A 12,266-nucleotide genomic window follows, 5' to 3' on the forward strand; every position below is an offset into this window, starting at 1 on the left:
GATGTTGTGATGTCTTGTAATGTGACTACTTCAATCGAAGGAACCTGAACTAAGGCCAACACAAGAAAGAATGCAGAGTCACTTGGAGTGAAGTAAACATTTAATACTCAGAGTCTATCAATACAGATCTCATTTTACTCGATCTTCGAAATTAAACATTTCTTCGGTCACACACAATCCGTGTCATCACTAGCCAATCGGAGAAGCATATAGTCTGACATGATAGATTGCAAAGTCCAGTTTACTTTTCACTGTCACGTCGAAAGATCCATTTACCTGTGCTAGTGTATTGCAAGTTCACCTCCTATGCATTTTGTAAACTGTTATCTGAAGGAAGTACAAAGCAAACTTGGGGGTCGTTTGGGTCTCCTGGGGCAAGGTGTTTACCTGCATATTATCTTTCGCTGGCAATAATGCCAACCTAGTTTGTAGAAGAAAAAAAAATAATTACTATTATAAATACGCTCCGCAAAAATAAAAAGAAGAGAAAAAAAATGTTGAAACTTGCCCACTGTTATTCACGCATGGACATTATAAATACACTCCGCAAAAAAAAAAAAGAAGATAAAAAATTTGAAACTTGCCCATTATTAGTCACGCATGGACAGGTGCTACCCCTGAATCTGGCCAAAAAAAAAAATGGATAAAAAATACGCAAAGCAAAATTAAACAAAACTTGAAGTACACGCATTAACTCAGAGCATTTCAGGTCTTATTGAAGAATATTCGTACTTGAGATCCTCTCTGGGCTTTTATTTGTAGGCTCTTGGACCACATTCGGTGCTCCAGGAGGGAAGGGATTGTTCGTGGTGCTCACGTCATGATGATGTAATCCTTTTTCCGCTCTCTTTTTGTATTTATCGAAATGTTGATAAAATGTGTAAACATACAAAGATTACAGTGTAAAATCATGGGGCATACATGCACATACATGTACAATCATACATTTTGTGATATCAAACACGTATACACCTACCAATCACAAAGCATATCAACAAAAGAAAATCTTATATTTGTTTTAAATAACTATTATTCCAATAATGGGCATTAATCTATTAGGGACACGGACCATTTTTCAAGGTGGGTTCCCAAATTCCCTCTCTTTTAGGCTATTAAGTACTCTGTTTTTTACTTACATTTTGCCAAGACCACAAAATGTTCAAAAACTAAGAAAGTTTATATATGCAGCTAGCCTCATGCAATATATCAATACCGCCAAACATTGTTTTTTTTTTAACGTTGGAAATGTTTGTTCAAAGTGTTGTAGATAAATTTGAATCATTGCGTAAAGCCTATGTATTTACTCAATTCTATTTTTTAAAGTAATGTATGTACATTATTCGTAATAGAAAACAAATGCTGTATTTTAATTTGATATTTCTTCCATGATTAATGCGCTCTGAAACGCCTGTATGAAGTGCGATATAACTGTTATTCAGCATTATTTTCATTATTACTATTATAGGCCCCCCTCATATAAAAAGAAAATCTGCTGAAAAACTATTTTGACATATGAAGAGTTTCTAACCACGTATTTTCAGCCCAAGTCCTGTCTCTAACTGTTAATTACCATGTTTCATGTGATATATATATATATATATATATTATTGTCCCGTATGTACGGATCCAAAAGGATATATAGCCAATATATGTTCACTCGTGTATAGGCTACATAGAATAAGGATCGGTCACAAATGCCTTGACGAACTGCTACGAACGCCGTACGAGCGATTTTTAGACCATTTCGTAAGAATTTCTTAAGAAGGCCGTACGAAACCAGCGTTCTTAGACCGTTCGTAGACCGTTCGTAAGTTCGTAGCCTGGTCGATGGTCTTGTCCGCGATTTTTTTTTAACTTCGTACGAAACACCCTCTTCGCAAGGCGGCCGTACGAACGTCGTACGAACATCGTAAGAACAATTAACGCAAGATTTTGTAGGGTCGAGAGACAATTCTAGAAGCCTTAAATCCTTACGATGATTGTAAGAACGCCTTAAGTCGTTCATAGAGGGCTCTTACGTCTTTCGTAAGAATGCCTTACGAACGGAGATTTGTACCACGTTCTTATACGAACAAGTTCTTACGTCAAACAACTCTTCGAGGGTATAATAAGGCGTTCGTAAGGGACTCATAAGGCGTAGGTACACAATATTTGTGCAACAGTTGAGTTTTAGGGGTATAAGAGCCAAACGTGCGAAGTTCAAATCTTTTCATTTTTTTCTGGTGTTCGACCAGAAAGACCAGGTTGCATGATTGATGTCCTTGTCGCTGAGGCGATAAAGATTTGATGCAGCCTTGTCCACTGGCGTAGCCAGGGGGGCCGATGGGGGCGGTTGCCCCCCCCCCCCCCCTAAGATTTGGACCGGGGATTTGGGAGGCGAAAAAAAATGCGTGTATAGTGTATGCATGCACATGAAGCGGGTCTCCTTTGCAACCTTTCATCAAATAAGATATTTTTTTTTGAATATTTCACTCAAAGTGTGCACCAGATCGTTGAATTTCAATTCAAAATATGCAAAATCTCTCGTGCTAACCCTCCCCCTCTGTGCCTCTTTCCCTAGCTTAGTACACTTTTTAGATTTACAAAAAAAAAAATGAATAATTCTGAGTGCACAAGACTTATCACTTATATTAAAAAAAACTCAAGGTTCCCTCATGTATAAGGGGAATTTCTCCTTTTAATCGACCCTTTCCTCCCTCAGCCCCCCCCCATCAGTCTTTTTTTTTTTGTGATTTCCCAAAATTAATGTTGATTCCATCAAATATGCGTATACGAGATATCTCAATTTCAACCTTAAAAAGGCAAAAGCTCCATCGGAAGGGAAGGGTGGAGATAACAGTCGCCCACGCCTTCTCCCTGCTCGCCCGCCCCTCCCCCCCCCCCCCCCCTTCCGCCATGCATAGAAGTAGACTGTGGTTATACCCAGATCGCTTTATTTCAATTCTAAAAACGCAAAAGCTCCCCGAGCGGGAGGGGAAATCCCCCTTCCCCTAAGCTCTACCTCACTAGACTTTATACATTCACACAGATGGTGCACATTCGGAATATGAACTAAATTCCGTGATTTTAACACTTCGATGAAAAAGTATTGCACCAAAAATTTGCACCAGATCGCTGAATTTCAGGTCTGAAAACGCAAAATCACCTTCGTGAGGGAGGGGATATGCCCCTATCTACACCCTCGTGTGCATGCTTTTTCTGTTTGATTGCTGAACTGTAAACAGCGTTCATGATATTCAGAGTAAGAATTAATACAAGAAGATTATTTAAATGATACCATTTTATAGGCAAATTGTTCAATAATAATCTACACTAAAATATACTGCAACCTTAAACAAGTGGGACTGTTTCAACTCGTTAAAACGCGCAAAAACATGCATCAAATTGCACCATTTACAACATCAAAATGCAAAAAGTTCTTACCGTGGGAGGGGGACACTCCCCTCCCACACCCTCCCCTCCCCCTTCGCTCGCTCCGCTCGCTCGGGTTCAGTCGCATTCATGATATTCAGTGAAAAGAATTAATACAAGAAGTGTATTTAAATTGCACCATTTTATAGGCAAATTGTTCAATGATAATCTACATCAAAATATACTGCTACCTTAAACAAGAGGGACTGTTCCTCGTCAATAAAACGCGCAAAAACATGCATCAAATTGCACCATTTACAACATCAAAATGCAAAAAGTTCTTACCGTGGGAGGGGGGACACCCCCTCCCACACCCTCCCACACCCTCCCCTCCCCCCTCGCTCGCTCCGCTCGCTCGGGTTCAGTCGCGTTCATGATATTCAGTGAAAAGAATTAATACAAGAAGTGTGTTTAAATTATACCATTTTATAGGCAAATTGTTCAATAATAATCTACACTAAAATATACTGCTACCTTAAACAAGTGGGACTGTTTCACGTCGATAAAACGAGCAAAAACATGCATCAAATTGCACCATTTGCAACACCAAAATGCAAAAAGTTCTTACCGTGGGAGGGGGGACACCCCCTCCTACACCCTCCCCTCCCCCTCGCTCGCTCCGCTCGCTCGGGTTCAGTAGCGTTCATGATATTCAGTGAAAAGGATTAATACAAGAAGTGTATTTAAATTGTATCATTTTATAGGCAAATTGTTCAATGATAATCTACATCAAAATATACTGCTACCTTAAACAAGTGGGACTGTTTCTCGTCAATAAAACGCGCAAAAATATGCATCAAATTGCACCATTTACAACATCAAAATGCAAAAAGCTCTTACCGTGGGAGTGGGGACACCCCCCTCCCACACCCTCCCCTCCCCCCTCGCTCGCTCCGCTCGCTCGGGTTCAGTCGCGTTCATGATATTCAGTGAAAAGAATTAATACAAGAAGTGTGTTTAAATTATACCATTTTATAGGCAAATTGTTCAATAATAATCTACACTAAAATATACTGCTACCTTAAACAAGTGGGACTGTTTCATGTCGATAAAACGAGCAAAAACATGCATCAAATTGCACCATTTGCAACATCAAAATGCAAAAAGTTCTTACCGTGGGAGGGGGGACACCCCCCTCCAACACCCTCCCCTCCCCCTCGCTCGCTCCGCTAGCTCGGGTTCAGTCGCGTTCATGATATTCAGTGAAAAGAATTAATACAAGAAGTGTGTTGGGATTATACCATTTTATAGGCAAATTGTTCAATAATAATCTACACTAAAATATACTGCTACCTTAAACAAGTGGGATTGTTTCACGCCGATAAAACGAGCAAAAACATGCATCAAACTACACCATTTGCAACATCAAAATGCAAAAAGTTCTTACCGTGGGAGGGGGGACACACCCTCCCCTCCCCCTCGCTCGCTCCGCTCGCTCGGGTTCAGTCGCGTTCATGATATTCAGTGAAAAGAATTAATACAAGAAGTGTGTGTTGATTATACCATTTTATAGGCAAATTGTTCAATAATAATCTACACTAAAATATACTGCTACCTTAAACAAGTGGGATTGTTTCACGTCGATAAAACGAGCAAAAACATGCATCAAATTGCACCATTTGCAACATCAAAATGCAAAAAGTTCTTACCATGGGAGGGGGGACAACCCCCTCCCACACCCTCCGCTCCCCCTCGCTCGCTCCGCTCGCTCGGGTTCAGTCGCGTTCATGATATTCAGTGAAAAGAATTAATACAAGAAGTGTAACATTATATCATTTTACAGGGAAATTGTTCAATAATAATCTACATCAAAATATACTGCTACCTTAAACAAGTGGGACTGATTCTCGTCGATAAAACGCGCAAAAACATGCATCAAATTGCACATTTGCAACATCAAAATGCAAAAAGTTCTTACCGTGGGAGGGGGGACACCCCCCTCCCACACCCCCCCCCCCCCCCCTCGCTCGCTCCGCTAGCTCGGGCTCGGTCGCTTCGCTCCCTCGCAGACTAATCGCCCCTCCTAAGATCAAATCCTGGCTACGCCGTTGGCCTTGTCTGTATTGAAGCGTCAAAATTTGTCACAGGACATATCTACGTACGACAACATACTGCTATGCTATGACAACACAGTTACCTACCATGTGCTTTTCGATAACTGGGTCTTGAGAAAGGGGATGATTTTTAGGGACAGCTTAAATACAGAGAGACTAAGATACACATATTATGTTTACAAGATATTGTTTCACTGTTACAGGAGTGGTTCACATCATAGAAAGACAGACCGGACGACCAGTTTGATGACACAAAGTGTGAATTCCAATTTACAAGGTCATTATATTGATGCGACCGGCGCTGTTCTTCACACCAGTGCAGCTTAGGCCCTTATATGCACAGCATAATTATTCATTTCAAATCCAAGTAGAGTTGTTTGAAAAGTTACAACGGTCCTGTGTTGCTTGAGAAATGAGCTGATACATAAGTTCTTCTTATGATTATACAAAGATACCAATATTTATTAGGTGTGAGCACCAAACAATATTGCAGTGGCCTTACCCAAATATAGCCACTCGGATTGACATGTTATATAACTTAATCTTAATCACAATGAATACACCGAACACCACTAAATGACATATCAATATGCTGAGATTCTAGGTAAATGACCAGTATGCATTATCTGGTGATCGAATCTTCACGAGCGTTTTAATATGGTATCCTTATGCTTCCCATAAAATCACATGTGATCTATGTTGCATTAATTGGCTATTACCAAAACTGCAATTGACTTTTGTATATAGGTAAGTTCCATGTCACAAACCAGGGCCGGCGCACTGTTTTCAAAAGTGTGGGGGCCCACTTCCGGGTTTCATGAGCTAACAAGCAAAAGAAAAAACAAACAAACAAACAAACAAACAAAAAAACAGGTCCTCGGCTCATTCTCTCCCCTCCCATTGTAGTGCCTCTTACGTACTTCCGGGTTGAAAAAAGTGGGCCAAAGTGATGACACCTTATGTATTCCTTTGTATGGTGCACAAAAAGTGTGGGGGCCCGAGCCCCCACGGCCCCCACGGCTGCGCCGCCCCTGCAAACTTCATCAGTTACACGACATCAAGTCTTTTGCTTTCATGTAGCTTTGAAATAATTGAAGGGGTCGGTGGAATATATATAGTGCTAACCCACACAATAGTCATTTTGAGGTAATCGCTGTTGAATATTTGGAAAGTCCATACATTGTACATTAATAAAACATGAATGCATTCCGCTTTTTAACATGTTATAGGTTGAATTCAAATATGATTATTTTCACGGAGGTTAGATTGAAGGATAAGGATTATGAAAATGCATGTAACTCAATCTTGACAAAAGTGTGGGTCAGCACTATATTGCACCGACCCCTTCAATTTCTAATTTGGGATTGTTTAAAACATGATGTGATTATTAGTATCTTTATTATACCTTGCATTTAAAAAAAAGCAATATATACGCTAGGCACGACGACCGCGCGTACGTCGCATTATATTGAAGCTCGATCACGTTTGCTTGTTCGCACTTCGTACTCCCTCCAGTCATAATCACATATTATATAACGCATAAAGCTAGAGACGATTATAAAGTACCCTTGGTTTGGTAATTGTGTTGATATACAAGGGAACGTTGGCCTTTATACTCTTTTAAATATTGTAGGTATCTTCATTAGGAAATCTTATAATTTACATTTAATTTACGTGACAAACCTGTCAATCGCAGCGCGGCCAGCGTCACCACACTCTGAAATTCGTTTAGGATAATGCATGCGAAGATCTCATCCTGAATGAGCCTTTGCTCGGATAATTTAATGTACCGTACTGTATGTGTGCACAGAAATATGATACCTCGAACCCGGTCTAGCGGTATAGAGGTTGACCCCGTTCACCCATGATACTCGCGATGTTGTAACACAAAACCACCAACAACAAGCACAACGCACTCGCGTGTGCTACAATACTATCAAATCAGGCGACATAAAAAACGAAAAAGAAATCACTGCAATGAATGAGTGCATGCGCACAAACGGGTCATTCACTGAAATCAGGCTGATCATTCAAGTTGACAATGTAAATTCCTATGCTGTCAAGCTGGCATTGTAGTGTCAGAGTTTTATGAAATGCAGTTTTACTAAGATAGCAGTCGGCATTTTGGCAGGAGAATTCAACATCGTCGTGTGCTATTATAGCAACCTCATACCTTCATTGAGGAAGTCTTTACATCAGACAAACGACGTAAAATCGCGAAGTCCAAAGTCTAATTTGTAAAGTAGCTTTGGAATCTTCCCTCCTAAAGACATTGCAATAAGTTATGCTTATCGTACGGTATGAATACTCAAACCTAGATTTATCCTTCTCTGTGCGATATGCAGTACGTTGCTGTCGTTTTGAAAAAAAAAAATGCAGTTGACTTGATAACGGTCTCCTTCCTTTCCTCTATCTTCACTTCCATTCCCCGCAGCCTCTTGCCCATATGTTTAGTTTACATATATTCATAATCTTTATATCTAGCAGTATTATATTACATATAATAGAGGTCCACAACGTCATGCTCAGTAAGCACGAGAGTTGTTATTGTTTTAAAGAACGAAAGAAGAGAGAGAGAGAGAGAGAGAGAGAGAATGGGCCCTATACAAATAATTTGCCCCAGACAGCACTTAACATAAAACAAACATTGTAAATCTTAGAGAGATTTATAATGACAAGCACGAAAACTTGTCAAGTGAATAGGACGTCCCAATGATAATGATCTGCCAGCGTTATCACTTTAATCGAAGGAACCACTTGGCGTACTTTAAGCACACACACACACACAAAAAAAAAAAAACAGACGCACTTGAAGTGAACTTTTAAACTTTACATATTATATACTCCATCTCTAGATGCAGTTCCTACTTCACTTGAACTTTGAAATCAAACATTTTCTTTGATCACTTGTCACTAGTCAATCAGAAAAACCACAGTCTAGACACACACACACATACACACACACACACACACACACACACAACGCGTATTATACACATATATATTTATTCATTCATTTATTTATTTATCTATTTATAGTATTCTCGCCCGTTCTAGGACTCCTGCTCGAACTGCAAAGATAACCACATACAAACAAAAATATTTGTGTTTGTATATCATTATTAATGTATAATGTTAACTGGTTGCGTCACCTAACTGAGTACGTTGACCCGGACAACAACAACAACAACAACAACAAAAATAAAAAAAAATAAAAAATGCCAGAGTACAATACTTGGTCATCTTGGTCATCTTTTCGAGCTGTGCTGAGGACATCAAGTATTTATAATCAAGTTTGATTAATATACACTGACATGGCACTGATTCACATGATTTTATCAAAAGTAATATTCTGGCAGTGATATTCTTACATTATTTTGACGATTTTAATTACATGTTAAGCTTAGAATCTTAATGCCAAAAATGAATTACTGTGAACCGCCAGAAGTTTTAGGGCCTTTGTTTTATGAACATAAAGAGCTACATAAGTACTCAAAACTATACGAAATGTTGCTGTTACTGTTGTTTTAGATAGAAAGAAGTAAAGAAGAGAGAAAATGGGACCCTATTAAGAAAAAAAAAATCCCAGGCAATACTGACATAAAATCGCATCATAATAAATCTTAAACAAATCAAACATTATTATTTGACATACAGTATAATGTCTCCACGAGGGAGCTCATAATACACGAAATATACGAAATGATTTGTGTCATATACACATATGTACTAAAAACTAAACTGTACACTTTGTACTTTCATCTACCAAATAATACCAAACTTTTAAATTCTTCAGACTCAGAATTACACAAACCCTTGGGTTATATACATTCAAAAGTAAAGTTTAACAAAAAAATACTTTCACAAAGTCGTACTCTGATGTGGAATGTCTGTTTTGTGTGTGCGTGTGTATGTGTGTAGGTGTGGGCAGAGTAGGATAGTTGCTGTGTGGACCTTCATTTCATTTCATTTCATTTCACACATGCATGTTCACATGCATGTTTTTTTTTTTATTTTCATTTCCAATCAAACACAGGTAATACATTTTGACATGATTACATATATTGGAACATAATAATACACATTGGTTCTTAAAAGAACTTCATGGAAATGAAAATTGAGGGGCTGCTAAAAAGCGAACTTGTAGATTGCAGTCCCCTCACTTACGTTACATTACTACAATACATTAATTATATATGACTTTATAACACAATACAACGATACATGTACCGTACAAGCTAATCATTGAAAGTATACAGTTTTCATTCAAACGAATCGGATGGTTACATGAAGTATACGCTTTCACATGTATACACATACGCATAGACATACACATACACATACACACACACATACACACACACACACACAAGCACACACACACACACACACACGCATACACACGCACGTACACACATACACATCTTTTCCCGCAAGCATTAGTTTCCCTTTATTTTAATTTCAAATCTAAATAGAACATTAAGTCTACATTTATTCAAGTGTATTCAGTGACTTTAATAGTTATGTAAAATTTATTGTACCCACAGGATTTTCAAATTTTTGTTACCATTGTTGGATCTGTAGATATACGTTACTGACACCATTTTCTGATGATCTCACACCTCCCATAAGTTTATTCACCTTTGAGGCAGCAAAGCAAACTGTTCTTTTGTGAAGTTAACAGAGATCTTGCCAACACATTTCAGCATCAAACATGTTAGAGTGTGTACACAATGAAAAAAAAAATCAGGAGAGAGAGGGAACATTAGAAAATATCATGGTTATCAACTTTATTGATTTGATTTGATTTGATTTGATTTGATTTGATTTATTTCTGCTTAATTCCGTTACATCAGATATAATTGTGTACACGTCATTTAAGACAAACAGTATATCGACATATAGTTTTTAGTACAAAACAATACAAGTACAACCTGCTTAGGGAACTTAAACAGAAGGGACTCCAAAATAAGCCGAGGCTTGACGTTATGGAGACCCACGGCAGTCTATACTTAGCTACTCTGGATAGAATAAGGGATAGAGAGAGAGAGAGAGAGAGGGGGGGGAAGGGTAGGGGAAAAAAGGAAATTACAGAGTGTATGTGTACCACTCCAACTACTTTACAATAATAGTAATGATAATAAATGAGACTGCTATTAAAGTTAACACGTTCAAGGGCCTTTTCCAAGTTTTCCGTTGTAATGACCGAGTATGCACACATACATGCATCATTATCATGTACATGTTTATATACATTTGATTATAATACATAACAATGAAAAAATAAAATGTTATCCTGGGGAATATTGCTTAAGGAGGTGAAGTTTTACAGCCTTCTTAAATGAATACATAGTGGTCATGTTTTAATTTCGGTGGGAAGGGAATTCCAAGTGTCAGGGCCGGAGTGTCTGATAGAATGATGCGCGAGTGCAGTTTTGAATTTGACCGAAATATTCTGTTAAATATTGGAGGCAAGAGGTTTGACTTGAGGCAAAACATAAATACAGCTTTTTTTTTTTTGAGAAAGTTTATGTCATTTATCCTACGGGATTTAAGCTGGAAAAACAGTGGGTCGGTGTCATCTCGAGAGCGTGCTCGACTGCACACCTGAATTGCTTTTTTTTTTTTCTGCAGGAGAAGTATACGGTCTGTAACATTTGTAGGTTGCCCAAATAATGTAGCAATACGATATATGGCAGGATCAAACCTTAAAGTTTTTTTCTCAAACAAATTCAGAACTAAGAGACTCGTAGATTTTATACCAACCTAGAATGTTCACAAGATAACTACAAGAATTATCTGGTTTAATTGACACAAATGAAATCTGTTCTGAGTGATCTAGAGTTCGCGAGTAAATCCCACATTCACACTGTGATGTATTAACAACGGTGTGCGTTCATGCAGACTGACTTCAACTTGCAGATCTGCAGATGTTAGTCAGACCAGTGTGAATCAGTATTGAATCATTTTTGAAGTTAGTTTTAATGGTTTGCCATCGGTAATGGAATATGAGTAATCCATACTGCGCTTGTGATTATATACGTGAGCTTCCCAAGCAAACACATCAGCAGGCTTACTAATGAAAAAAATAATGACAATCACTGGCAATTACAACAAATCAAAACAAGACATTTCAGGGAAACGTTACTTTTTACCACATCGCTTACATAACCTTAGTATTACACGTTGAATTATACCACAAACTAAACATTTTGAAGATCGTTTTGAGAAAGAAGAATGACCTGAAATAATTGAAAATATTTTCAAGCTCATAAACACTAAAAAAAAGCTATGCAAAATAACACATCATGCAAATAAATGTCCAAGATACATTTGTTGCTGGCTACGACAATGAGATGATCAATGCATCGCCAAACAATAATTATACTACACAGACTTCATGGTAACTTTACTATATCATCGGAAGAATCGATTGCTCTGGTCCCAATCTAGACCTAAAATGAGCGCTATGATTTGATGTAAATGGCAACGCCGCTATATCTAATGTGGTATCAGCGTGTTGGTCATATCAGCAAAAGGAGGGTATGGAATGAATACACACATGAAAATGATTCGTATCTACAACACGGCTTAATAAGGCATTCTCATATTCCACTTTCACAGTTTGTTAAAGAGTGGCATGGCGGCAACAAGAAACGTAGTAGGTGAATATGAATATCTCTACTACACTGTTCTATATGCATTCTTGCAAGCACATGAGGGAAAAAGTCTGAGTAAAATTGTGTGGATTTGGGGCCTCCAGTGCGCATCGTGACCTTTTGTGTATGCTATCACAGCGGT

Source organism: Diadema setosum, chromosome 20, assembly GCF_964275005.1.
Source record: "Diadema setosum chromosome 20, eeDiaSeto1, whole genome shotgun sequence".
NCBI classification, from domain to species: Eukaryota; Metazoa; Echinodermata; class Echinoidea; order Diadematoida; family Diadematidae; genus Diadema; species Diadema setosum.